This window comes from Elephas maximus, chromosome 22 (assembly GCF_024166365.1).
Source record: "Elephas maximus indicus isolate mEleMax1 chromosome 22, mEleMax1 primary haplotype, whole genome shotgun sequence".
Taxonomy (NCBI): domain Eukaryota; kingdom Metazoa; phylum Chordata; class Mammalia; order Proboscidea; family Elephantidae; genus Elephas; species Elephas maximus.
Window position 1 is genome coordinate 61,276,891 of NC_064840.1, and position 26,785 is coordinate 61,303,675.

General features: G+C 38.8%; 1 protein-coding gene across 3 annotated transcripts in view; it reads right to left on the bottom strand.

The window, feature by feature from the left end:
- LOC126065719 (disintegrin and metalloproteinase domain-containing protein 5-like) overlaps positions 1–26,785 on the bottom strand; it is a 149,714-nt gene that overhangs the window by 19,984 nt on the left and 102,945 nt on the right. The window lies entirely within an intron of this gene.

Genomic DNA, 26,785 nt, shown 5'->3' on the forward strand with positions numbered 1-26,785 from the left:
AGAGATGGGTTTTTTGATGTTTGACACCGCACTGCCTATTAAGTAGAGTCCTCACCTACCGACACCAGGGTCCTGAGGACTCATGGCTCCACCCACACCACCTAGCCACCCATGACAGTGGACCAAGGCTAAGTGGTGCCTCTCGGTCCTTACAGCCAAAAGCACTGGGTGCCCATGGTCCAGCTGCACAGCCCACCCACCTCTGTACTCTAGGGAACAGGGACATGCTTTCCTCACAGACACATGGGGAATGGTTGTTACCCTCCTGCCTTGCTCAAAGCGTGACTTCCTGCTACAACCAGATACCTGTGCCTACACCAATCACCCTTGCTCATCTAAGACTGTAGGTCAGAGCCTGCACCATACACTTGGTGTCCAACTACCTGGACGCCTGGGCCGAATCCATACAAGAAAAGCAAATGGACTCCAAGGCTTTTATACCTGGTAACAGCTCTAGCCATCTGGTGACAGGACATTAGAGCTTCAAAGGCACAAAAAATCACGCTAGCTCACTCAAACAGCCGATTTGGGCATATCAGAACAAAACAAAGCAAGAAGCTAGGGCACAGTAAGCAAACACAGAATAAATTAATATAACTTATAGATGGCTCGGAGACAACAGTCGATATCAAATCACATAAAAAAGCAGACCATGATCACTTCAACAAACTCCCGAAACCAAGAATCAAGGAATATTCCAGATGAAGATATATTCCTGAAATTATCAGAGGTAGAATATAAAAGAATAATTTGCTGAACTCTTCAAGAGATCAGGAAGGAGATCAGGCAAAACACAGAACCAGCCAAGGAACACGCAGATAAAGCAGTTGAGGAAATTGAGGTTATTCAAGAGCATAATGAAAAATTTAATAGGCTACAAGAATCCACAGAAAGACAGCAATCAGAAATTCAGAAGATTAATAATAAAATTTCAGAATTAGACAACTCAATAGTCAGAGGAGCAGAACTGAGGAAATGGCCGTCAGAATTAGTGGGATTGAAGATAAAACACTTGGTGCCAAAATATTTGAAGAAAAATTAGTTAAAAGAATTTTAAAAAATGAAGAAACCCGGAGAATCATGTGGGACTCTATCAAGAGAAATAACCTACAAGTGATTGCAGTAGCAGACCAGAACAGAAAATAGAGAGAATTGTTGAAGATTTGTTGTCAGAAAACTTCCCTGATATTGTGAAAGACAAGAAGTTCTCAATCCAAGATGCTCATTGAACCCCACAAAAGGTAGATCCCAAAAGAAAGTCACCAAGACACAATCAAACTTGCCAAAACCAAAGATAAAGAGAGAATTTTAAAAGAGGCCAGGGTTAAACAAAAAGTCACCTACAAAGGAGAGTCAATAAGAATAAGCTTGGACTACTCAGCAGAAACCATGCAGGCAAGAAGGCAATGGGATGACATATATAAAGCCTTGAAGGAAAAAAATTGCCAGCCAAGAATCATATATCCAGCAAAACTGTCTCTCAAATATGAAAGCAAAATTAGGACATTTCCAGATAAACAGAAGTTCAGGGAATTTGCAAAAACCAAATGAAAACCACAAGAAATACTAAAAGGAGTCCTCTGGTTAGAAAATCAATAACATCAGTTAACAACCCGAGACTAGAACACAGGACAGACAGACCAACCAGATATTAACCCATATACGGAAATCACAAAAATAAATCAAGATTAAAAAAAAAATCACTTGTCTTAGTCATCTAGTACTGCTATAACAGAAATATCACAAGCAGATGGATTTAACAAAGAGAAGTTTTATTCTCTCATAGTCCAGTAGGCTAGAAGTCCTAATTCAGGGCACGAGCTCCAGAGGAAGGCTCTTTCTCTCTGTCAGCTCTGGAGGAAGGTCCTTGCCATCAGTCTTCCCCTGGTCTCGGAGCATCTCAGCACAGGAACCTCAGGTCCAAAGCAAAAGCTCTGCTCCTGCCACTGCTTTCTTGGTGGTATGAGGTCCTCCTGTCTCTGCTCAGTTCTCTCTTTTATATCTCAAAAGTGATTAGCTTTAAGACACTAATCTTGTAGACCTCGTCAATATAACTGCCACTAATCCATCCTATTGCATCATAAAACCAAAAACCAAACCCAGTGCCATCGATTCCAACTCATAGCGACCCTATAGGACAGAGTAGAACTTCCCCATAGAGTTTCCAAGGAGCACCTGGCGGAATCAAACTGCCAACCCTTTGGTTAGCAGCTATAGCACTTAAGTACTACACCACTGGGGTTTCCTCATAGTGATAGGATTTACAACACATAGGGAAATCACATCAGAAGATAAAATGGTAGACAATCATAAAAGTGTGCAAGGGAATCATGATCTAGCCAAGTCGACAGATATTTTTGAGGGACACAATTCAATCCATGACAATGCTCAAAATAAACATCAATGTCATTATGTAAAAGATGACAACACTGAATCAATAAAGAGGGAGTAAAAAATGTAGTCATAGATCTTTCATATGGAGAGGAAGTCAAAGTGGTATAAAGAAATAAAAGTTTGGTTTAAACTTAGAAAACTAGGGGTAAATATTAAGGTAACCAAAAAAGGAGACTATAACCTTACACATCAAAATAAAATATAAGAAAAACATAAAGACTCAGCAAAAACAAAATCAACAACAATGAAAAAGAGGAAAAGACAATATATATAGAAAACCTACTCAGCACAAAAAATTAAGCGGAAAAAAGAAACGGTCAACACACAAAAAAAGACATCAAAATGACCGAAGTAAACTCTCTGCATGTAAATGAAATAAATGCACCAATAGAGAGACAGAGAGTGGCAGGATGGATAAAAAAAATATAATCCATCTGTATGCTCCCTACAAGAGACACCTTAGACTTAAAGACACAAACAAACTAAAACTCAAAGGATGGAAAAAAACACATCAAGCAAAGAGCAATCAAAAAATAGTAGGACTGGGAATATTAATTTCTGACAAATAGATTTTGAAGTTAAATCCACCACAAAGGATAAAGAAGGACAGCATATAACGATAAAAGGGACAGTATACCAGGAGGATATAACCGTATTAAATTTTCACGCACCCAACGACAGGGCTTCAAGTTACATAAAACCAACACTAACAGCACTGAAAACAAGATAGACAGCACCACAATAATAGTAGGAGACTTTAACACACCACTTTCAGTGAAGAACAGAACATCCAGAAAGAAGCTCAATAAAGACACAGAAAACCTAAATGCCACAATCATCAAACTTTACCTTATACCCCGAAACTCACCCAGTGCCGTCGAGTCAATTCCTTATACCTTATAGGCATATACAAAACACTCCACCCAACAGCAGCCAGTCTGTAGAACAGACCACAGATTAGGCCATAAAGCAAGCCTTAACAGAATCCAAAACATCGAAATGTTACAAAATACCTTCTGTGTCCATGTTGTTGGTGTTATTGTTAGGTGCCATTGAGTCAGTTCCAACTCATAGCAATCCTACGCACAACAGAACAAAACACTGTCCGGTCCTGTTTCATCCTTATAATGGTTGTTACGCATGAGTCCATTGTTGCAGCCACTGTGTCAATCCTTGTCCTTGAGGGTCTTCCTCTTTTCCGCCAACCCTGTACTTTACCAAGCATGATGACCTTCTCCAGGGACTGATCCCTCCTGACAATATGTCTGAAGTATGTAAGACGCAGTCTTGCTATCCTTGCTTCTAAGGAGCATTCTGGTTGTACTTCTTCCAAGATAGATTTGTTCTTTCTTTTGGCAGTCCATGGTATAGTCAATATTCTTTGCCAAAACCACAATTCAAAGGTGCCAATTCTTCATTCTTCCTTATTCATTGTCCAGCTTTCACATGCACATGATGTGATTGAAAATATCATGGCTTGGGTCATGCACACCTTAGTCTTCAAAGTGACATCTTTGCTTTTCAACACTTGAAAGGATCCTTTACAACAGATTTACCCAATGCAATGTGCCTTTTGATTTCTTGACTGCTGCTTCCGTGAGTGTTGATGGTGAATCCAAGTAAAATGAAATCCTTGACAACTTCGAACGTTTCGCTGTTTATCATGATGTTGCTTATTGGTCCAGTTGTGAGGATCTTTGTTTATGTTGAGGTGTAATCCACACTAAAGGCTGTGGTCTTTGATCTTCCTTAGTAAGTGCTTCAAGTCCTCTTCACTTTCAGCAAGCAAGGTTGTGTTATCTGCATAATGCTGGTTGTTAATTAGTCTTCCTATAATCCTGAAGCCCTGTTCTTCTTCATATAGTCCAGTTTCTCGGATTATTTGCTCAGCATGCAGATTGAATAGGTATGGTGAAAGGATACAACACTGACGCCACCTTTCATCATTTTAAGCCACTTATTATCCCCTTGTTCTATCCGAACAACTGCCTCTTGGTCTGTGTACAGGTTTCTCATGAACACCATTAAGTGTTCTGGAATTCCCATTCTTCACAATGTTATCCATAATTTGTTATGATCCACACAGTCGAATGCCTTCCCATAGTCAATAAAATACAGGTAAACATCCTTCTGGTATTCTCTGCTTTCAGCCAGGTTCCATCTGACATCAACAATGATATCCTTGGTTCCGCATCCTCTTCTGAATCCGACCTGAATTTCTGGCAGATCCTTCTCGATATACTGCTGCAGCCACTTTTGAATGATCTTCAGCAAAATTTTGCTTGTGTGTGATACTGACGTTTTTTGATAATTTCTGCATTCAGTTGGATCACCTTTCTTGGGAATAGGCGTAAATATGAACCCCTCCCCATCAGCTGGGCAGGAACCTGTCTTCCATATTTCTTGGAATAGGTGAGTGAGCACTTCCAGCGCTGCATCCATTTGTTGAAATACCTCAATTGATATTCCATCAATTCTTGAAACCTTGTTTTTCACCAATGCCTTCAGTGGAGTTTGGACTTCTTGCTTCAGTACAATCCATTCCTGATTATATGTTACCTTTTGAAATGGTTGAACGTCAACTAATTCTTTTTGGTATAATGACTCTGTGTATTCCTTCCATCTTCTTTTGATGCTTCCTGCATCGTTTAATATTCTCCCCAGAGAATCCTTCACTATTGCAACTCGAGGCTTAAATTTTTTCTTCAGTCCTTTCAGTTTAAGAAAAACCAAGCATGTTCTTCCCTTTTGGTTTTCTATCTTCAGCCCTTTGCACGTGTCATTATAATACTTTACTTTGTCTTCTTGAGCTGTCCTTTGAAATCTTCTGCTTAGCTCTTTTACTTCATCATTTCTTCCTTTTGCTTTAGCTGCTTGACATTCATGAGCAAGCTTCGAAGTCTCCTCTGACATCATCTTGGTCTTTTCATTCTTTCCTGTCTTTTCAATGACCTCTTGCTTTCTTCATGGATGATGTCCTTGATGTCATTCCACAACTGGTCTGGTATTAGGTCATCAGCATTCAACACATCAAATCTGTTCCTGAGATGGTCTCTAAATTCAGGCGGGATATACTCACGGTGGTACTTTGGCTCTCGTGGACTTCCTGTGATTTTCCTCAGTTTCAACTTGAACTTGCATATGAGCAATTGATGGTCTGTTTCACAGTCGGCCCCTGGCCTTGTTCTGACTGATGATACTGAGGTTTTCCATCATCTCTTTCCACAGATGTAGTCAATTTGACTCCTGTTGATAAAAATCTTCATTTTCTTCATTTTTGGCCTTAGTGGTTGATGTGTAAATTTGAATAATAGCTGTATTAACTGGTCTGCCTTATAGGCATATGGATATTACCCTATGATGACTAAGACAGACTAGGAAAAAGGACCCAGCAGTCTACTTCTGAAAAGAATTAGCCAGTGAAAACCTTATGAGTAGCAGCAGAACTCTGTCTGATATAGGCCATAAGATGAGCCCCCTCCCCCCAGGTTGGAAGGAACTCAAAAGATGACTGGAGAAGAGCTCCCTCCTCAAAGTAGATTCAACCTTGATGATGTGGTTGGAGTAAAGCTTTTGGGACCTTCCTTTTCTGATGTGGCACAACTCAAAATGAGAAGAAACAGCTGCAAATATCCATTAATAATCGGAACCTGAAACGTACAAAGTATGAGTCTAGGAAAATTGGAAATCATCAAAAATGAAATGGAATGCACAAACTTCGTTATCCTAGGCATTAGTGAGCTGAAATGGACTGGTATTTACCATGCTGAATCAGACAATCATATAGTCTATATGTCGGGAATGACAACTTGAAGAGGAATGGTGTTGCATATCTCTGACCACAAAGCCATAAAAGCAGACATCAATAACAGAAAAAGCAGGGAAAAGAAACCAAACACTTGAAAAGTGAACAATACCTTGCTCAAAAACTACTGGGTTATAGAAAAAAATTAAGGACAAATTAAAGACATTCATAGAATCCTATGAGAATGAAGACACTTCCTATAAGAACCTTTGGGATACAGCTAAAGCAGCCAACAGAGGTCAATTTGTACCAATAAATGCACACATCCAAAAAGAAGAAAGGGCCCAAATCAAAGAATTATCCCTACAACTTAAGCAAATAGAAAGAGAACAACAAAAGAAACCCTCAGGCACCGGAAGAAAGCAAATAATAAAAATTAGAGCAGAATTAAATGAAATAGAGAACAGGAAAACAATTGAAAGAGTTAACAAGACCAAAAGGTGGTTCTTTGAAAAGATTAACAAAATTGATAAATCATTGGCCAAAGTGATGAAGAGAAAACAAGGAGAGGAAGCAAATAACCTGAATAAGAAAGGAGATGGGGGATATCAAAACAGACCCAACTGAAATTAAAAGAATCATATCAGATAACCATGAAAAATTGTATTCTAAAAAATTTGAAAACCTAGAAGAAATACACAAATTTCTAGCGATACACTATTTACCTAAACTAAAACAGAGGTAGAAAAACTAAATAAACTCACAGCAAAAAAAAAAAAAAATTGAAAAGGTAATCTAAAAACTCCTAACAACAACCAAAAAAAAAAGCCCTGGCTCTGATGGCTTCACTGGGGAATTCTACCAAACTTTCAGAGAAGATTTAACACCACTACTTCTAAAGGCATTTCAGATGGAAGGAAATACTCCCAAACTCATTCTATGAAGCCAGTATAACCCTGATACCAAAACCAAGTAAAGACACCACAAAAAAAGAAAATTACAGATCTATGTCCCTCAAGAACTTAGACGCAAAAATCTCAACAAAATTCTAGCCAATAGAATTCAACAACATCAAAAAAAATAATTCACCATGACCACGTGGGACTCATACCAGGTGTGCAGGGATGGTTCAGCATTAGAAAAACAATCAATGTAATCCATCACATAAATAAAGCAAAAGTCAAGAACCACATGAGCTTATTAATTGATGCAGAAAAGGCATTTGACAAAGTCTAACGCCCACTCATGGCAAAAACTCTCAGTAAAATAGGAATACAAGGAAAATTCCTCAACATAATATAGGGCATTTATTCAAAGCCAACAGCCAACATCATCCTAAATGGAGAGAGTCTGAAAGCATTCCCCTTGAGAACCGGACCCAGACAAGGGTGCCCTTCATCACCACTCTCATTCAACACTGTGCTGGAGGTCCTAGCCAGAGCAATTAGGCTAGATAAAGATATAAAGAGCATCCAAATTGGTAAGGAAGAAGTAAACGCATCTCTATTTGCAGAAGACATGATCTTATATAAAGAAAACCCTAAAGAATCCTCAAGAAAACTACAGACACTGTTAGAAGAGTTCAGCAGAGTATCAGGATATAAGGTTGTCTTAGTCATCTTAGTCATCAAGTGCTCCTATAACAGAAATACCACAAGTTGATGGCTTTAAGAAGAGAAGTCTATTCTATCACAGTCCAGTAGGCTAGAACTCCAAATACAGGGTGCTGTCTCCAGGGGAAGGCTTTCTCTGTCAGCTCTGGAGAAAAATATTTGTGATGCATCATTCTTCACTTGGTCTGGGAGCATCTCGGCACAGGAACCTCAGGTCCAAAGGCCATGCTCTGCTCCCAGTGCTCCTTTCTTGGTGGGTATGAGGTCCCCAGCTCTCTGCTTGCTTTTCTTTCCTTCTTATCTCTTGAGAGATAAAAGGTGGTACAGGTTACACCCCAGGGGAACTCCCTTTACATTGGATCAGGGATGTGACCTGATGTTATATGAGGTCCCCAGCTCTCTGCTTGCTTCTCTTTCCTTCTTATCTCTTGAGAGATAAAAGGTGGTACAGGCCACACCCCAGGGGAACTCCCTTTACATTGGATCAGGGATGTGACCTGATGTTATACCCAGAAAAACCCAGTGCCATCGAGTCGATCCCAACTCATAGCGACACTATAGGACAGAGTAGAACTGTCCCATAGAGTTTCCAAGGAGCCCATCTTAATCCTCTTTAAAATAAAATTACAATCACAAAATGGAGGACAACCACACAATACTGGGAATCATGGCCTAACCAAGTCGATGCATATTTTGGGGGAACGTAATTCAATCCATGACAAGGACAAACATACAAAAATCAGTTGGATTCCTCTACACCAACAAAGAGAACATCAAAGAGGAAATCACCAAATCAATACCATTTACAATAGCCCCCAAGAAGATAAAAAACTTAGAAATAAATCTAACCAGGGACATAAAACACCTATACAAAGAAAACTACAGGACACTACAGCAAGAAACTGTAAGAGACCTAAATAAGTGGAAAAATGTACCTTGCTCATGGATCTGAAGACTCAACACTGTAAAAAATATCCTACCCAAAGCGATCTATAGATACAATGTAATCCCAATCCAAATACCAATGACATTTTTTAATGAGATGGATATATATATCATACGGCACGGAAAGAGACCCTGGAGAAGTAAAGCATTACTGAAAAAGAAGAACAAAGTAGGAGTCCTCGCACTACCTGATTTTAGAACATTATATGCCACCACAGTAGTCATAACAGCCTGCTACTGGTACAACAACAGATACACAGACCAATGGAACAGAATTGAGAGTTCAGACACAAATCTATCCACATATGAGCAGCTGATATTTGACAAAGGCCCAAAGCCTGCTTAATGGTGAAAAGACAGTCTCTTTAACAAATACTATTGGCATAGCTGGATATCTATCAGCAAAAAAATGAAACAAGACCCACACCTCACACCATGCACAAAAGCTAACTCAAAATGGATCAAAGACCTAAGTATAAAATCTAAAACGATAAAGATCATGGAAGAAAAAATAGGGACAATGCTAAGAGCCCTAGCATATGGCATAAACAGTATTTTAAAAAATTACTAACAATGCACAAACACCAGAAGAGAAACCAGATAACTGGGAGCTCCCAAAAATCAAACACTTATGCTCATCAAAAGACTTCATCAAAAGTGTAAAAAGATTACCTACAGACTAAGAAAAAGTTTTTGGCTAAGAGAAATCCGATCAGAGTCTGATCTCTAAAATATGCACAATACTGCAAAAACTTAACAACAAAAAGACAAATAACCCAATTAAAAAGCGGTAAAGGATATGAAAAAGCACTTAACCAAAGAAGACATTCAGGCGGCTAACAGATACATGAGGAAAGGCTCACAATCATTAGCCATCAGAGAAATGCAAATCAAAACTACAATGAAACATCATCTGATTCCAACAAGGCTGATGTTAATCCAAAAAAAAAACAGAAAATAATAAATGTTGGAGAGGTAGTGGAGAGACTGGAACACTTTTACACTGCTGATGGGTATGTAAAATGGTACAACCACTTTGGAAATCAGTTTGGCACTTCCTTAAAAAGCTAGAAATAGAACTATCACATGATCCAGCAATCCCACTCCTTGGAATATACCCTCGAGAAATAAGAGCCCTCACAAGAACAGATATATGCACACCCATGTTTGTTGCAGCACTCTTTAGAATAGCAAAAAGATGGAAGCAACCAAGGTGCCCATCAACAGATGAATGGATAAATTATGGTAAATGCACATAATGGAATACTACACAACCATTAAGAACAACAGGAATCTGTGAAACATCTTGTAACACAGATCTGGAAGGCATTATGCTCAGTGAAATTAGCCTTTGGAAAAGGACAAATATTGTATGAGACCACTATTATAAGAACTCAACAAAAATTTTAAACACAGAAGAAAATATTCTTTGATGATACAAGGGTGGGGAGGGAGGGAGGGAGAGGGGTATTCACTAATTAGATAAGCCAAAAGCCAAACCAAACCCTTTGCTGTCCAGTCGATTGCAACTCATAGCAACCCTGTAGGACAGAGTAGAACTGCCCCATAGGGTTTCCAAGGAGCGCCTGGTGGATTTGAACTGCTGGCCTTTTGGTTAGCAGCCATAGCTCTTTACCCACTATGCCCCCAGGGTTTCCAATTAGATAGTAGACAAGAAATATTTTAAGTGAAGAGAAAGACAACACACAATACAGGGCAGGTCAGCTCAATGGACTAAATGATTTTGTCTGAAGTGCCGATCTAATAGCTCCTCCTCTTGAAAGAACTCTCTCCCATCTATCTGATCCCTCCTCCCTTTGCCCCAGCCAGCTTCAGTGATAGTTGATTTCCCTAGACCTGAAATAGATCCTGCTGCACTCCCTGATCCATTCTCCCAGCCTTGGAGAAGGAACAAATTAACAAACAGGGGAAAAATAATCCACCAGCTCCCCTACTCTGGAAACTTAGAGCAGAAGCAGCTCCTGTCCAGGGACAGGCGGTCCACAGACTTTGAATGTCTTTCACTCCTGCCTGGACCCAATTGGCCCCAGTACAGCAGGTAAGATCTGGCTGTTACATTGCAAGGGTGAATGTTCTTGAGATCTGACTGTAACTGTTTCAGCTGTGCAGTGGACAGGCAGGTTTTTGATGTTTGATACTGCTCTGCCTATTAAACAGGGTCCTCACCTACCCACAACAGGGGCCTGACGACTCCACCCATGTCACCTAGCCACCCAAGACAGGGATCCAAGGATAAGTGGTGCCTCCCAGTCCTTACAGTTAAAAGCATTGGGTGTTTATGGCATGACTGCAGAGTACACCCACCAGTGCACTCTAGAGAACAGAGATGCACCTTCCTCACGGGCACTCGGGTGAAGGTTGTCAGTCCCCTGCCTTCCTCAGAGTGTGACCCTCTGGTGCCACCAGAAACTTGTGCATACACCAATCACCACTGCTCCTCTAAGATCATAAGTGAGAGCCTGCACCACACAATAGGTGACTAACTACCTGGACACCTGGGCTGAATCTATACAAGAATAGTGAATTGACTCCTAGGCTCATATACCTGGTAACAGCTCTAGTCATCTGGTGACAGGACATTAGTGCTTCAAAGGCTCCAATAATCAAGATAGCTCACTCTAGCAGCCTATTTGGGTATATCAAAACAAAACAAATCAAGAACCAAGGACACAGTGAGCAAACATAAAACAAATTAATACAATAACATATAGCTGGCTCAGAGACAACAGTCGATATCAAATCACATGAAGAAGAAGACCATGATCGTTTCAACAAACTTCCAAACAAAGAATCAAGGAATCTCCCAGATGAAGATATCTACCTGGAATTACCAGATGTAGAATACAAGAGATTAATATACGGAGCTCTTCAAGGCATCAGGAAGGAGATCAGGCAAAACACAGAACAAGCCAAGGAACACACAGATAAAGCAGTTGAGGAAATTAAGAATGTTATTCAAGAACATAAGGAAAAATTTAATAGGCTGCAAGAACCCATAGAGTGACAGCAATCAGAAATTAAGAAGATTAGCAATAAAATTTCTGAATTGGACAACTCAATAGAAAGTCAGCAGAGCAGGATTGAGGAAATGGAAGATTGAAGATAAAACACTTGGCAGCAATATATTCGAAGAAAAATCAGATAAAAAGTTTAAAAAAATGAAGAATCCCTAAGAATTATGTGGGACTCTATCAAGAGAAATAACCTACAAGTGATTGGAGCACCAGAACAGGGAGGGAAAACAGAAAATACAGAGAGAATCGTTAAAGATTTCTTTGCAGAAAACTTTCCTGATATCGTGAAAGATGAGAAGATATCTACCCAACATGCTCATCGAACCCCATACAAGGTAGATCCCAAAAGAAAGTCACTAAGACATATTATAATCAAATTTGCCAAAACCAAAGATAAAGGGAAAATTTTAAGAGTGGCCAGGGATAAACAAAGTCACCTACAAAGGAGAGTCAATAAGAATAAGCTCAGGCGACTTGGCAGACCCATGCAGGGAAGAAGGCAATGGGATGGCTTATATAAAAAATTGAAGGAAAAAAATTGCCAGCCAAGAATCATATATCCAGCAAAACTGTCTTTCAAATATGAAGGCAAAAGTAGGACATTTCCAAATAAACAGAAGTTTAGGGAATTTGAAAAAAACAAGCCAAAAACCAAACCAAAACTACAAGAAATACCAAAGGGATTTTTCTGGTTAGAAAATCAATAATATCAGATATCAACCCAACACTAGAACACGGGACAGAGAAGCCAGATATCAATCCAGACAGGGAAATCACAAAAATAAATCAAGATTAAAAAAAAAAAGCTCAAAACAGGGAAACAGCAATGTCGTTAAATAAAGGATGACAACATGAAATCAATAAAGAGGGACTAAATAAAGTATTCATAGATCTTTCATATAAGGAGGAAATCAAGGTGATGTAGGAAGATAAAAGTTAGGTTTAAACTTAGAAAAATAGAGGTATCCACAAAAGAAACTAACAATCCTACACATCAAAATAAAATACAAGAAAAAAAAGGCTCAGCAAAAACAAAATCAACAACAATGAAAAAGAGGAGCACACAACTTACAAAGAAAAACTACTCAGTGCAAAAAATTAAAGGGAAAAAAGAAACTGTCAACAACACACAAAAAAAATGACAACACTAAACTCATACCTATCCACAATCATGCTGAATGTAAAAGGACTAAATGCACCAATATAGAGACAGAGAGTTTCAGAATGGATTAAAAAAACATAATCTGCCTATATGCTGCCTACAAGAGACACACCTTAGACTTAAAAACACAAACAACCTAAATCTCAAGGGATGGAAAAATATATTTCAAACAAACGACAATCAAAAAAGAGCAGGAGTGGCAATACTAATTTCTGACAAGACAGACTTCAAAGTTAAGTCTACCACAAAAGATAAGGAAGAACACTATATAATGATTAAAGAGACAATATACCAGTAGGACATTACCATATTAAATATTTATACACCCAACGTCAGGGCTCCAAGATACATAAAACAAACTCCAACAGCATTGAAAAGTGAGAGAGACAGCTCCACAAAAAAAAAAAAAAAAAAAAAACCACAATAGTAGTAGGAAATTTCAACACACCGCTTTCAGTAAAGGACAGAACATCCAGAAAAAGGCTCAATAAAGACACAGAACAGCTAAATGCCACAATCAACCAACTTGACCTCACAGACGTATACAGAACACTCCACCCAATGGCAGACAAGTGTACTTTCTTTTCCAATGCACTTGGGACATTCTCTAGAATAGACCACATATTAGGTCATGAAGCAAGCCTTAACAGAATCCAAAACATGGAAATATTACAAAGCATCTTCTCTAACCATAAAGCCATAAAACTAGAAATCAATAGCAGAAAAAACAGGGAAAATAAATCAAACACTTGGAAACTGAACAACTCAAAAACAATTGGCTTATTGAACAAATTAAGGACAGAATAAAGAAATTCATGGAATCAAATGAGAAGGAAAACACTTCCTATAAGAACCTTTGGGACACAGATAAAGCAGTCCTCCGAGGTCAATTTAGAGCAATAAATGCACACAACCAAAAAGGAGAAAGGGCCAAAATCAAAGAATTATCCTTAGCACTTGAAAAAATAGAAAGAGAGCAACAAAAGAAACCCTCAGGCACCAGAAGAAAGCAAATAATAAAAATTAGAGCAGAATTAAACAGAATCGAGAACAGAAAAACAATTGAAAGAATTAACAAGACCAAAAGCTGGTTCTTTGAAAAGATCAATAAAATCAATAAACCACTGGCCAGTTTGACAAAAGAAAAACAGGAGTTGAAGCAAATAACCCGAACAAGAAATGAGATGGGCACTATCACAACAAACGCAACTGAAATTAAAAGAATCACAACAGAATACTATGAAAATTTGTACTCTAACAAATTTGAAAACCCAGAAACACATTACCTACCTAAAGTAACACAATCAGAGGTAGAACAACTAAATAAACCATAATGAAAAAAGATTGAAAGGGTAATTAAAAAACTCCAAAACAAACCAAAAAAAGCCCTGGTGCTGACAGCTTCACTGGAGAATTCTACCAAACTTTCAGAGAGGAGTTAACACTACTACTACTAAAGGTATTTCAGAGCATAGAAAAGGATGGAATATTCCCAAACTCATTCTATGAAGCCAGCATAACCCTGATACCAAACCCAGGTGAAGACACCAGAAAAAAAGAAAATTACAGACCTATATCCCTCATGAACTTAGACGCAAAAATTCTCAACAAAATTCTAGCCAATAGAAGTCAACAACATATCAAAAAGATAATTCACCACGACCAAGTGGGAGTCAAACCAGGTATGCAGGGACGGTTCAACTTTAGAAAAACAATCAATGTAATCCACCACATAAATAAAACAAAAGACAAGAACCATATGATCTTATCAATTGATGCAGAAAAGGCATTTGACAAAGTCCAACATCCATTCATGATTAAAAAAAACTCTCAGCAAAATAGGAATAGAAGGAAAATTCCTCAGTATTATAAAGGGCATTTATTCAAAGCCAACAGCCAATATCATCCTAAATGGAGAGAGTCTGAAGCATTCCCCCTTGAGAATGAGACCCAGACAAGGATGCTGTTTATCACCCCTCTTATTCAACACTGTGCTGGAGGTCCTAGCCAGAGTAATTAGGCTAGAACCAAAAAGAACCCATTGCCGTCGAGTCGATTCCGACTCATACTGACCCTATAGAACAGAGTAGAACTGCCCCATAGAGTTTCCAAGGAGTACCTGGCGGATTAGCAGCCATAGCACTTAACCACTACACCACCAGGGTTTCCAATTAGGCTAGATAAAGAAATAAAGGGCATCCAAATTGGCAAAGAAGAAGTAAAGGTATCTCTATTTGCGGATGACATGATCTTATACACGGGAAACCCTAAAGAATCCTCAAGAAAACTACTGAAACTAATAGAGGAGTTTAGCAGAGTATCAGGATACAAGATAAACATACATAAATCAGTTGGATTCCTCTACACCTCCTAAGAGAATGTCGAAGAGGAAATCACCAAGTGAATACCATTTGCAATAGCCCCCAAGAAGATAAAATATTTAGGAATAAATCTAACCAGAGATGTGAAAGACCTGTACAAAGGAAACTATAAGACACTACTGCAAGAAAGCAAAAGAGACTTCCATAAGTGGAAAAACATACGTCGCTCATGGATAGGAAGACTCAACATCGTAAAAATGTCTATTCTACCCAAAGCGACCTATAGCTACAATGCAACCATGATCCAAATACCAGTGACATTCCTTAATGAGATGGAGAAACAAATCATCAACTTCTTATGGAAGGGAAAGAGGTCCCGAATAAGTAAAACATTACTGAAAAAAAACCACAAAGAGGGAGGCCCTATACTATCCGATCTTAGAACATATTATACCGTCACAAGAAGTCAACACAGCCTGCTACTGGTACAACAGATACATAGAACAATGGAACAGAATTGAGAGTTCAGACAAATCCATCCACATATGAGCAGCTCATATTTGATAAAGGCCCAAATTCAGTTAAACGGGAAAAAGTCTCTTTAACAAATGGTGTTGGCATAACTGGATATCCATCTGCAAAAAAAAGACCCATACCTCACAGCATGCACAAACACTAATTCAAAACGGATCAGACTGAAATACAAAATCTAAAATGATAAAGATCTTGGAAGAAAAAATAGAGACAATGCTAGGAGCCCTAATGCATGGCATAAAGAGTACACTAACAGCGTACAAACACCAGAAGAGAAACTAGATAAGTGGGAGCTACTAAAAGTCAAACACCTATGCTTATTAAAGACTTCACCAAAAGAGTAAAAAGATTACTTACAGACTGTGAAAAAGTTTTTAGCTATGACATTTCCTATCAGTGTCTAATTTCTAAAATCTACATAATACTGCAAAAACTCAACAACAAAAAGACAAATAACCCAATTAAAAAATGGGCAAAGGATATGAATAGGCACTTTACCAAAGACATTCAGGCTGCTAACAGATACATGAGGAAATGCTCACAATCACTAGCCATTAGAGAAATGCAAACCAAAACTACAATGAGATTCCATCTCACCCCAACAAGGCTGGCACTAAACCAAAAAACACAAAATAATAAATGTTGGAGAGGTTGTGGAGAGACTGGAACACTTATACACTGATGGTGGGAATGTAAAATGGTACAACCACTTTGGAAATCAATTTGGTGCTCCCTTAAAAGGCTAGAAATGGAACTACCATATGGCCCAGCAATTCCACTCCTTGGAATATACCCTAAAGAAATAGGACACACGAATAGATATATGCACCCCCATGTTCATTGCAGCACTGTTTACAACAGCAAAAAGATGGAAGCAACCAAGGTGCCCAGCAATGGATGAATGGATCCATAAATTACAGTATGTTCACACAATGGAATACTACCTACGTAATGACTAAGAACGATGAATCTGTGAAACATTTCATAACATGGAGGAATCTGAAAGACATTATCCTGAGTGAAATCAGTCAGCTGCAAAAGGACAAATATTGCATGAGACCAGTATTATAAGAGCCCTAGATAAAGCTTAAACACAGAAGAAAATATTCTTTGATGGTTACTAGGGTGGGGAGGGAGGGGGAGGGGTATTCGCTAACTAGATAGTAGACAAAAACTATTTTAGGTGAAGGGAAGGGCAACACACAACACAGAGGATGTCAGTACAACTGGACTAAACCAAAAGCAGAGAAGTTTCCTGAATACAATCAAATGCTCTGAAGGCCAGGGTAGCAGGGACGTGGGTGTGGGGACCATGGTTCCAGGGGACATCTAGGTCAATTGGCATAACAAAATGTATTAAGAAAACGTTCTGCATCTCACTTTGGTGAGAGGAGTCTGGGGTCTTAAACGCTACCAAGAGGCCATCTAAGATTCATCAATTGGTCTCAACCTACCTGGACCGAAGGAGACTGAAGAACACCGAAGACATATGGTAAAGATAAGCCTGAGAGACAGAAAGGGCCACATAAACCAGAGACTCCATTAGCCTGAGGCTGGAAGAACTAGAAGGCGCCCGACTACCACTAATCACTGCCCTGACAGGGAACACAACAGGGAACCCCTGATGGAGCAGGAGAACAGTGGGATACAGATCTTAACTTCTCGTAAAAAGACCAGGCTCAATGGTCTGACTCAGACTGGAGGGACCCTGACGGTCATGGTCCCTGGGCCCTTTGTTAGCCCAAGATTGGAACCATTCCTGAAGCAAAATTTACAGACAGGGATTGGACTGGAATGTAAGATAGAGGATGATACTGGTGATGAGTGAACGTCTTGGCTCACTTGGATACACTTGAGTCTATGTGAGCAACTCCTGCCTCGTGGAAAGATGAGATGGAAGAGGGGGACAGGAGCTGGTTGAATAGACACGGGGAATACAGGGGGGAGACGAGGAGTGTGCTGTCTCATTAGGAGAGCAGCTGGGAGTGCATAGCAAGGTGTGTATAAGTTTTTGTATGACAGACTGACTTGATTTGTAAACATTCACCTAAAGTACAATTTAAAAAAAAAGTATACTGAATGGTGGTTAAGAAGGTGAACTGGCTTGGGACCCAAGACGGGAGGAACAGAGAGCAAAAGCAGCAAGGTGTTTTGAGTCTCCCCCCACCCCAACAAACAGACGATGGTGGGGTGGTTCCCAAGCCCCAAACTAGCAACAAATTACAGCCCAGGAAACCTCATTTCTTCTCCAAACAGAACCTTTATCCCCTCTGACATCAGGCAAACCCAACACCATCACAAGAGGAGTAGATTTGGAGTCTTACTCATAGTAAATGGCCAAGAGAAACTCCTTCCCTGCGGGACTTAAGATTCTCGTCCCCTCCCTCCCCAGCAAAAGGGCATATGGGCAAGAGGGGAACCTAGCCATAGCAAGCACCTCCCTAGGAAGCCTCTTTTACCCCACAGCCAGAGACTCCAGAGACTTCTCATTTCTCCGGAAGTGTCAAAACAAACAGTTGGAGCTGGTAGGAGAAACCTAACCACAGCTAGCTTCTTGTCTGGGAAAGTCATCCTGCCCTGTCCAGATGCTCCAGGACGGATGGGTGCAACCAGAATGAGGGACCCAGACACAAAAATTAGACAAGCCCAGGAAGCCTTTTTGAGCTTGCAGGTCTGCAGACCCCTTTTCCGGGCACAGACGCAGGTAGCTGTGGGGAAGGTTCAGGAGGGGGACCAGAAAGAGGATTTCACCACGTGCCTCCCCCACTGAGAGATATGCAGTTGCTTGGCCTGGGAAGGCCTTTCCTTCTCTTCAGGAAGCACAGCAGCGACCAGGGGGAGCATCAGTGGCAAAAGGTAAACCAAACGGACCAAAAGTTAAACTGCCTTTGGAATCAGAAGTCCATAAATGAAGGCAAAAACCAGTCTGCTAAATCTAACCAAGGTGACTGCCTGACAAAATAATAGCTTTAAATAGGACCCAGAGTCTTCTAACATAATATATGAGATGTCCCGGCTGCAACTGAAAATGACCTGTCATACCAAGAACTAAAAAAAAATGCAACTTGAGTAAGAATAGACCATCAACTGATGCCAACACCAAGATGATTCAGATGTTGGAATTATATGACAAGGACTTCAAGACAGCCATCATAAAAATGCCTCAACAATTATAAATTCTCTGAGAACAAATGAAAAAATATTTCTCAACTAAGAAAGAGAAGTTATTTTTAAAAAGTGGAAATTATAGAACAGAAAAATTGAATAACTGGAACTTAATAAAAAAAAAACTTCTCAAATTGGCTCAATAGTAGAGTGGAGATGACAGGATAGAATCAATGAACTTGAAACAGTAAGGGAATGATAAAAATCTTAGAACATCACAAAGGAAGAATGAACAATAAAAAAGTGCAGAAATATGGGTAAATACAATAGACTACCTTTTCCTCATGAGTTTTTCAAATATTATTTAATAATTGAAACAAAAATTATAACACTATCAATGATATTTAATGACAGCTAAACAGGGATGGTAAAAGGAACAAAATGGAATTCAGGTTTTTGGACTTCACTCAAAATGGCAAAGTGTTGATACCAGTAGACTGTTATAAGTCACATACGAATATTCTATTCCTCAGAACAGCTGCTATGAAAACTATGCAAAGAGATAATACACTATAAATAAATCAAGATAACCAAAAAAAAAAAACCCAAATCCATTGCCATCAAGTCAATTCTGACTCATAGCGATCCTATAGGACAAAGTAGAAGTGCCCCATAGAGTTTCCAAGGTGCATCTGGTGGATTCGAACTGCTGACCTTTTGGTTAGCAGCTGTAGCACTTAACCACGATGCCACCATTCTAAAAAGTGTTTAAGTAACCCACTGGACACCAAGAAAAGAGAAACAGAGGAAAGAGAACCAGAGGAAAAAAACACAGAAAACAAATAATAAAATGGCAGATTTAGGCGGTAACATATCAATAGTTACCTTAAGTATAAGTGGTCTAAATACAGCAATCAAAGGACAGGGATTGGGAGAGTAGATTAAACAGACACAACCCAACAACATGATGCTTACAAAAAACTCCCTTCAAATTCAAAGGCATATAGGCTGTGAGTAAAAGGATGGAAAAATACATACCATGCAAACATTAGTCCCCAAAAGAAGTGACTATATTAATACCTGAGGAAGTAGACTTCAAAACAAAGAAAATTACCAGAGATGAAAAGGGACATTACATAACAATAGAGGGATCAGTCCAACAGGAATGGGCATGTACCAAACAACAACACCTCAAAATATATGAAGCAAAAGTTGGCAGAGCTGAAAGTACAATTACACAAATTCACAATTACAGTTAGATACTTCAACACCCGCCTCTCAACAACTTATAGAACTACTAGACAGAAAATCAACAATAACATAGAAGATCTGAACAACACAATTCATAAGCATGATTTAATTGACATAAATAGAACACTCCACACAACAACAGCAGATAAACATTTTTGCAAATACCCACAGAATATGTAGCAAATAGGCCGTATCTCTCAACATAAAACAAGCCTCAAGAAATTTTTAAAAAGTAAAATCATACAGGCTTTGTTCTCTGACAATAATGGAATCAAACTTCAAATCAATAAAAGAAAGACAACAGGAAAATCTCTAAACATATGGAAATTAAACAATACGCTGCTATATCCATGTGTCAAAAAAGAACTCTCAAAGGAAGTTAAAAAATACATAAAACTGAATGAAATCAAAACTATATCAAAATATGTGGGATGGAGCTAAAGCAGTGCTGAGAAGGAAATTTATAGCACTAAATGCTCACATTTGGAATGAAGGAAGGCCTCAAATCAATCATTTAACTTAATACCTCAAGAAACTGGGGGGGGGGGGAGGAAAGCAAAAATTAATCCGTCATGAATGTAATTGTATCCCCCCAAAATATCTGTCAACTTGGCTAGGTCCAGATTCCCAGTATTGTATAATTGTCTACCATTTTGTCATCCTGATGTGATTTCCCTATGTGATGTAAATCCTGTCACCATGACAGTAATGAGATGGATTAGTGGCAGTTACACTGATGAGATCTACAAGATTAGATAGTGTCTTAAAGGAATCTCTTTTGAGATATAAAAGAGAGAAGCAAGCAGAGAGACATGGGGACCTCATACCACCAAGAAAGCAGTGCCAGGAGCAGGGCACATACTTTGGATCTAAGGTTCCTGCATGGAGATATTCCCAGACCAAGGGAAGACTGATAGCAAGGACCTTCCTCCAGAGCCGACAGAGAAAGGAAGCCTTCCCCTAGAGCTGATGCCCTGAATTTGGACTTGTAGCCTACTAGACTGTGAGAAGATAAATTTCTGTTTGTTAAAGCCATCCGTTTCTGGTATTTCTGTTATAGCAGCACTAGATGACTAAGACAAAATCCATAGTAGAAGGAAGGAAATAATAACAAAAAAGAGCAGAAATCAATGAAATTAAAAGTAGGAAAACAATATGGAAAATCAATGAAACAAAAGATTGTTCTTTCAAAATTTTAATTAAATCAGAAAATTTCTAGCAAGACTGACAAAGAGAGAAGACACAAATCGTCAATATCAGAAATGAAACAGAGGATATCACCACTGATATTGCCGTTATTAAAGAGATAATAATGGAATACTAAGAGCAATTTTGGAAACCCTGGTGGCATAGTGATTAAGTGCTTACGGCTGCTAACCAAAAGGTAGGCAGTTCAAATCCACCAGGCATTCCCTGGAAACTCTGTGGGGCCATTCTACTCTGTCCTATAGGGTCACTATGAGTCGGAATCGACTCGACAGCAACAGGTTTGGTTTTTGGTTTGGTATGAGCAATTTTGTACTCATGAGTTCAAAGAGTTAGAAAAATGGACCAATTCCTGGAAAACTACAAATGACAAAAACTCACCAAGAAAAAGAATTGATCACCTGAATATACCTATAATAACTGAAGAAATTGAATCCATAATTATAAAGCTCCTGGGAAAAAAAAAAATCTCCAAGCACAGATGATTTCACCAGAAAATTCTACCAACATTTAAAGAATTAACACCAATTTTACACAGTCTTTTCCAGAAAATAGGAGAGGAAGGAACACTTCCCAACTCATTTCATGAGGCCATTATAAAATAGCCAAAGTCAGACAAACACAATATAAATAAAGAAAACTACAGACCTATATTTCTCATGAACTTAGATATAAAAATTTTCAATAAAACATTAGCAAACCAAGTTCACCAATGTATAAAAAACTTATACACCATGACCACATGGAATTTATAACAGGTTAAGGCTATTTCAATATTCCAAAATCTGTCAATGTAATTCACTACATGAGCAAACTAAACAAAAAAAAACTTAAAATCACATCAACCGACACAGGAAAAAAAAAGCGTTTGACAAAATCCAACACAAAATTACAACAAAAACTCTCAGCAAGTTGGCAATAGTGGGCCGTTAGATCAACTTGATACAAAAAACCTATGGCTAACATCATTACTTAATGATGAAAGATTAATGCTTTCTGCCTAAGAGCAAGAAGAAGGAAAGGATATTCACTCTCATGACTCTAATTCAACATAGTAGTGCAAGTCTTAGCCACAGTACTAAGGCAAGAAAAAGAAATAAAAGCTATACAGTTTGAAAAGGAAGAAATTAAAACCATTTCTATTTCTAAACAGAAAATCCCAAGGGATTTACAAAAAAAACTCCTAGAACTAAATGAGTTCAGCAAGAATACAAGATCAACACAAAATCAATCACATTTCTATATACTAACAATGAACATGCAGAAACATAAATTCAAAACACAATACCATTTACAATCACTACAAAGAAAATGGAAAATGTATGTTTGCATTCAACAAAACATGTGCAGAGTCTATTTTATGAGAAATTACACAATGACAATGAAAGTAATCAAAGGAGTCCTTAAGAAATGGAGAAACATATTGTGTTCACAGATTGGAAGACTCAACATAAGAAAGACATTAATACTACACAAATTGATCTATAGGTTTAATATAATTCCTATCGAAATTCTGTACACAGACCAGGAGGCAGTCCTTTGAACAGAACAAGGGGCTTCTGCATGGCTTAAAGTCAGGAAAGGTGTGCGTCAGGGTTGTATCCTTTCACCATACTTATTCAATCTGTATACTGAGCAAATAATTCGAGAAGCTGGACTATATGAAGAACATGGCATCAAAACTGGAGCACAACTCATTAACAACCTGGGATGTATAGATGACACAACTGTGCTTGCTGAAATTGAAGGGGACTTGAAGCACTTTTAATGAAGATCAAAGATTACAGTCTTCAGTATGGCTGACACCTCAACATAAAGAAAACAAAAATCCTCACCAAAAAAAACAAAAAGCAACACCAAGATAAATGGAGAAAAGACTGAAGTTGTCAAAAATTTCATTTTACTTGGATCTACAATCAATGCCCATGGAAGCAGTAGTCAAGAAATCAAAAGAGGTATCGCATTGGGAAAATCTGCTGCAAAGGACCTCTTTAAAGCGGTAAAAAGCAGAGACGTCACTTTGAGGACTAAGGTGTGCCTGACCCAATAAAAAAAAAATGACCCAAGTCGTAGTATTTTCAGTTACTTCATAGGCATGCAAAAGCCGGACAATGAAAAAGCAAGTTGGTAGACAAAGGTAAGCTTATTCTATTAATACTATGGAAAGACACAGGCCATAGAATAGCTAAAACAATCTTAACAAATATAATAAAATGGAAGGAATCCTACCCAATATTGTTGTTAAGATTCGTCGAGTCGGTTCCAACTAATAGCGACCCTATGCACCACAGAACGAAACACTGTCCAGTCCTGCACCATCGTCACAATCATTGTTATGATTGAGCCCATTGTTGCAGCCGCTGTGTCAATCCCTCTCTTCCTCTTTTTCACTAATCCTCTACTTTACCAAGCATGATGTCTTTCTCCAGGGACTGATACTCCTGACAACATGTCCACAGTATGTGAGATATAGTCTCACCATTTGTTCTTTTGGCAGTCCATGGTATAGTCAATATTCTTTGCCAACACCACAATTTAAAGGCATCAATTCTTCTTCAGTCTTTCTTATTCATTATTCAGCTTTCACTGTATAAGAGGCAATTGAAAACACCATGGCTTGGGTCAGGTGCACCTTAGTCTTCAAGGTGACATCTTTGCTTTTCAACACTTTGAAGAGGTCCTTTGCAAGCAGATTTGCCCAATGCGATGCATCTTTTGATTTCTTGACTGCGGCTTCCATGGGTGTTGATTGCGGATCCAAGTAAAATGAAATCCTTGACAGGTTTAATCTTTTCTCCATTTGTCGTGATGTTGCTTATTGGTCCAGTTGTGAGGATTTTTGTTTTCTTTATGTCGAGGTGTTCATCTGCATAATGCAGGTTGTTAATGAGTCTTCCTCCAATCTTGATGCCCCGTTTTTCATCATATAGTCCAGCTTCTGGGATTATCTGCTCAGCATACAGATTGAATGGGTATGGTGAAAGGGTACAACCCTGACGCACAACTTTCCTGACTTTAAACCACTCAGTATCCCCTTGTTCTGTCCAAACAACTCTCTCTCGATCTATGTACAGGTTCCTCATGAGCACAATTAAGTATTCTGGAATTCCCATTCTTTGCAATCTTATCCATAATTTATGATCCACACAGTCAAATGCCTTTGCATAGTCAATAAAACACAGGTAAACATCCTTCTGGTATTCTCTGCTTTCAGCCAGGATCCATCTGACATCTGCTATGATATCCCTGGTTCCACGTTCTCTTCTGAATCTGGCTTGAATTTCCAACAGTTTCCTGTCAATACACTGCTGCAGCCACTTTTGAATGATCTTCAGCATTTTTTGCTTGCATGTGATATGAATGACATTGTTTTATAACCTCCGCGTTCAGTTGAATCACCTTTCTTGAGAATAGGCACAAATATGGATCTCTTCCAGTCAGTTGGACAGGTAGCTATCTTCCAAATTACTTGGCATAGAAGAGCGAGCACTTCCAGTGCTGCAACCATTTGCTGAAACATCTCAACTGGTATTCCGTCAATTGCTGGATCCTTGTTTTTCGCCAATGCCTTGAGTGTAGCTTGGACCTCTTCCTTCAGTACCATTGGTTCCTGATCATATGCTACCTCCTGAAATGTTTGACCGTAGACCAATTCTTTTTGGTATAATGACTCTGTGTACTTCTTCCATCTTCTTTTGATGCTTCCTGCACCATTTAATATTTTTCCTGTAGAATTCTTCACTATTGCAACTCGAGGCTTGAATTTTTTCTTCAGTTCTTTCAGCTTCAGAAACGCCGAGCATGTTCTCTCCTTTTGGTTTTCAATCTCCAGCTCTTCGCACATGTCATTATAATATTTTGCTTTGTCCTCTCGAGCTGCCCTTTGAAATCTTCTACTCAACTCTTTGTTGTCATCATTTCTTCCTTTTGCTTTAGCTACTTGATGTTAAAGAGCAAGTTTCAGACTCTTTCTGACATCCATTTTGGTCTTTTCTTTATTTCCTATCTTTTTAATGGCCTCTTGCTTTCTTCATGTATGAAATCCTCGGTGTCACTCCACAACTCGTCTCGTCTTGGGGCATTAGTGTTCAACATGTCAAATCTATTCTTGAGATGGTCTCTAAAACCAGGTGGTATATACTCAAGGTTATACTTTGGCTCTCGTGGACTTTTTCTAATTGTCTTCAGTTTCAGCTTCAACTTGCATATGAGCAATTGATGGTCTGTTCCTCAGTCAGTCCCTGGCCCTGTTCTGACTGATGAGATTGAGGTTTTCCATTGTCTCTTACCACAAATGTAGTCGATTTGACTACATCTCATGTGTCTTTCAATTTGTCATACTGTGGGGGCTTGCATGTTGCTGTGATGCTGGAAGCTATGCCACCGATATTCAAATACCAGCAGGGTCACCCATGATGAACAGGTTTCAGCTGAGCTTCCAGACTAAGACAGACTAGGAACAAGGACCCCACGGTCTACTTCTGAAAAGAATTAGCCACTGAAAACCCTATGAATAGCAATGAAACATCGTCTGATACAGTGCCACAAGATGAGCCCCTCAGGTTGGAAGGCACTCAAAAGACAACTGGAGAAGAGCTGCCTCCTCAAAGTAGAGTTGAACTTAATAATGTGGATGGAGTCAAGCTTTCGGGACCTTCATTAACTGATGTGGCACAACTCAAAATGAGAAGAAACAGCTGCAAATACCCATTAATAACTGGAACATGGAGTGTATGAAATACGAATCTAGGAAAACTGGAAATAATTAAAAATGAAATAGAATTAGTAAACATCAGTATGCTAAGCATTAGTGAGCTGAAATGGACTGGTATTGGCCTTTTGTAATTGGGTAATCATATGGTCTACTCTGCCGGGAATAACCACTTGAAGAGGAATGGCATTGCATTCATCGTCAAAAAGAACATTTCAAAATCATAGGATAATAGCCATATGCCTACAAGAAAGACCAGGTAATATGACTATTATTCAAATTTACACACCAACCGCTAATGCCAAAGATGAAGAAATCAAAGGTTTATACCAACTTCTGCAGTCTGAAATTGATCAAACATGCAATCGGGGTGCATTGATAATTACTGGTGATTGGAATGCAAAAGTTGGAAACAAAGAAGAAGAATCAGGAGGTGGAAAATATGGCCTTGGTGATAGAAACAACGCTGGAGATTGAATGATAGAATTTTGCAAGACCAAAGACTACCAATATTAAGACTTACCTTATTATAGTAAAAGTAATCAGAACAGTATGGTATTGGAGGAGGGACACAAAATTGATACAATGGAATACAAAACCCAGAAATAGACCTAAACAAATAGGCACAACTTTTTTTGACAAAGGTGCAAAAACAATTCAATGGAGAAAGAAATGCCTTTTCCACAAAGAGTGATGAAGTAATCGCACATTCATACACAAAAAACTTTAAAACATTTTTATTGAAACACTGCTTGCACCACCA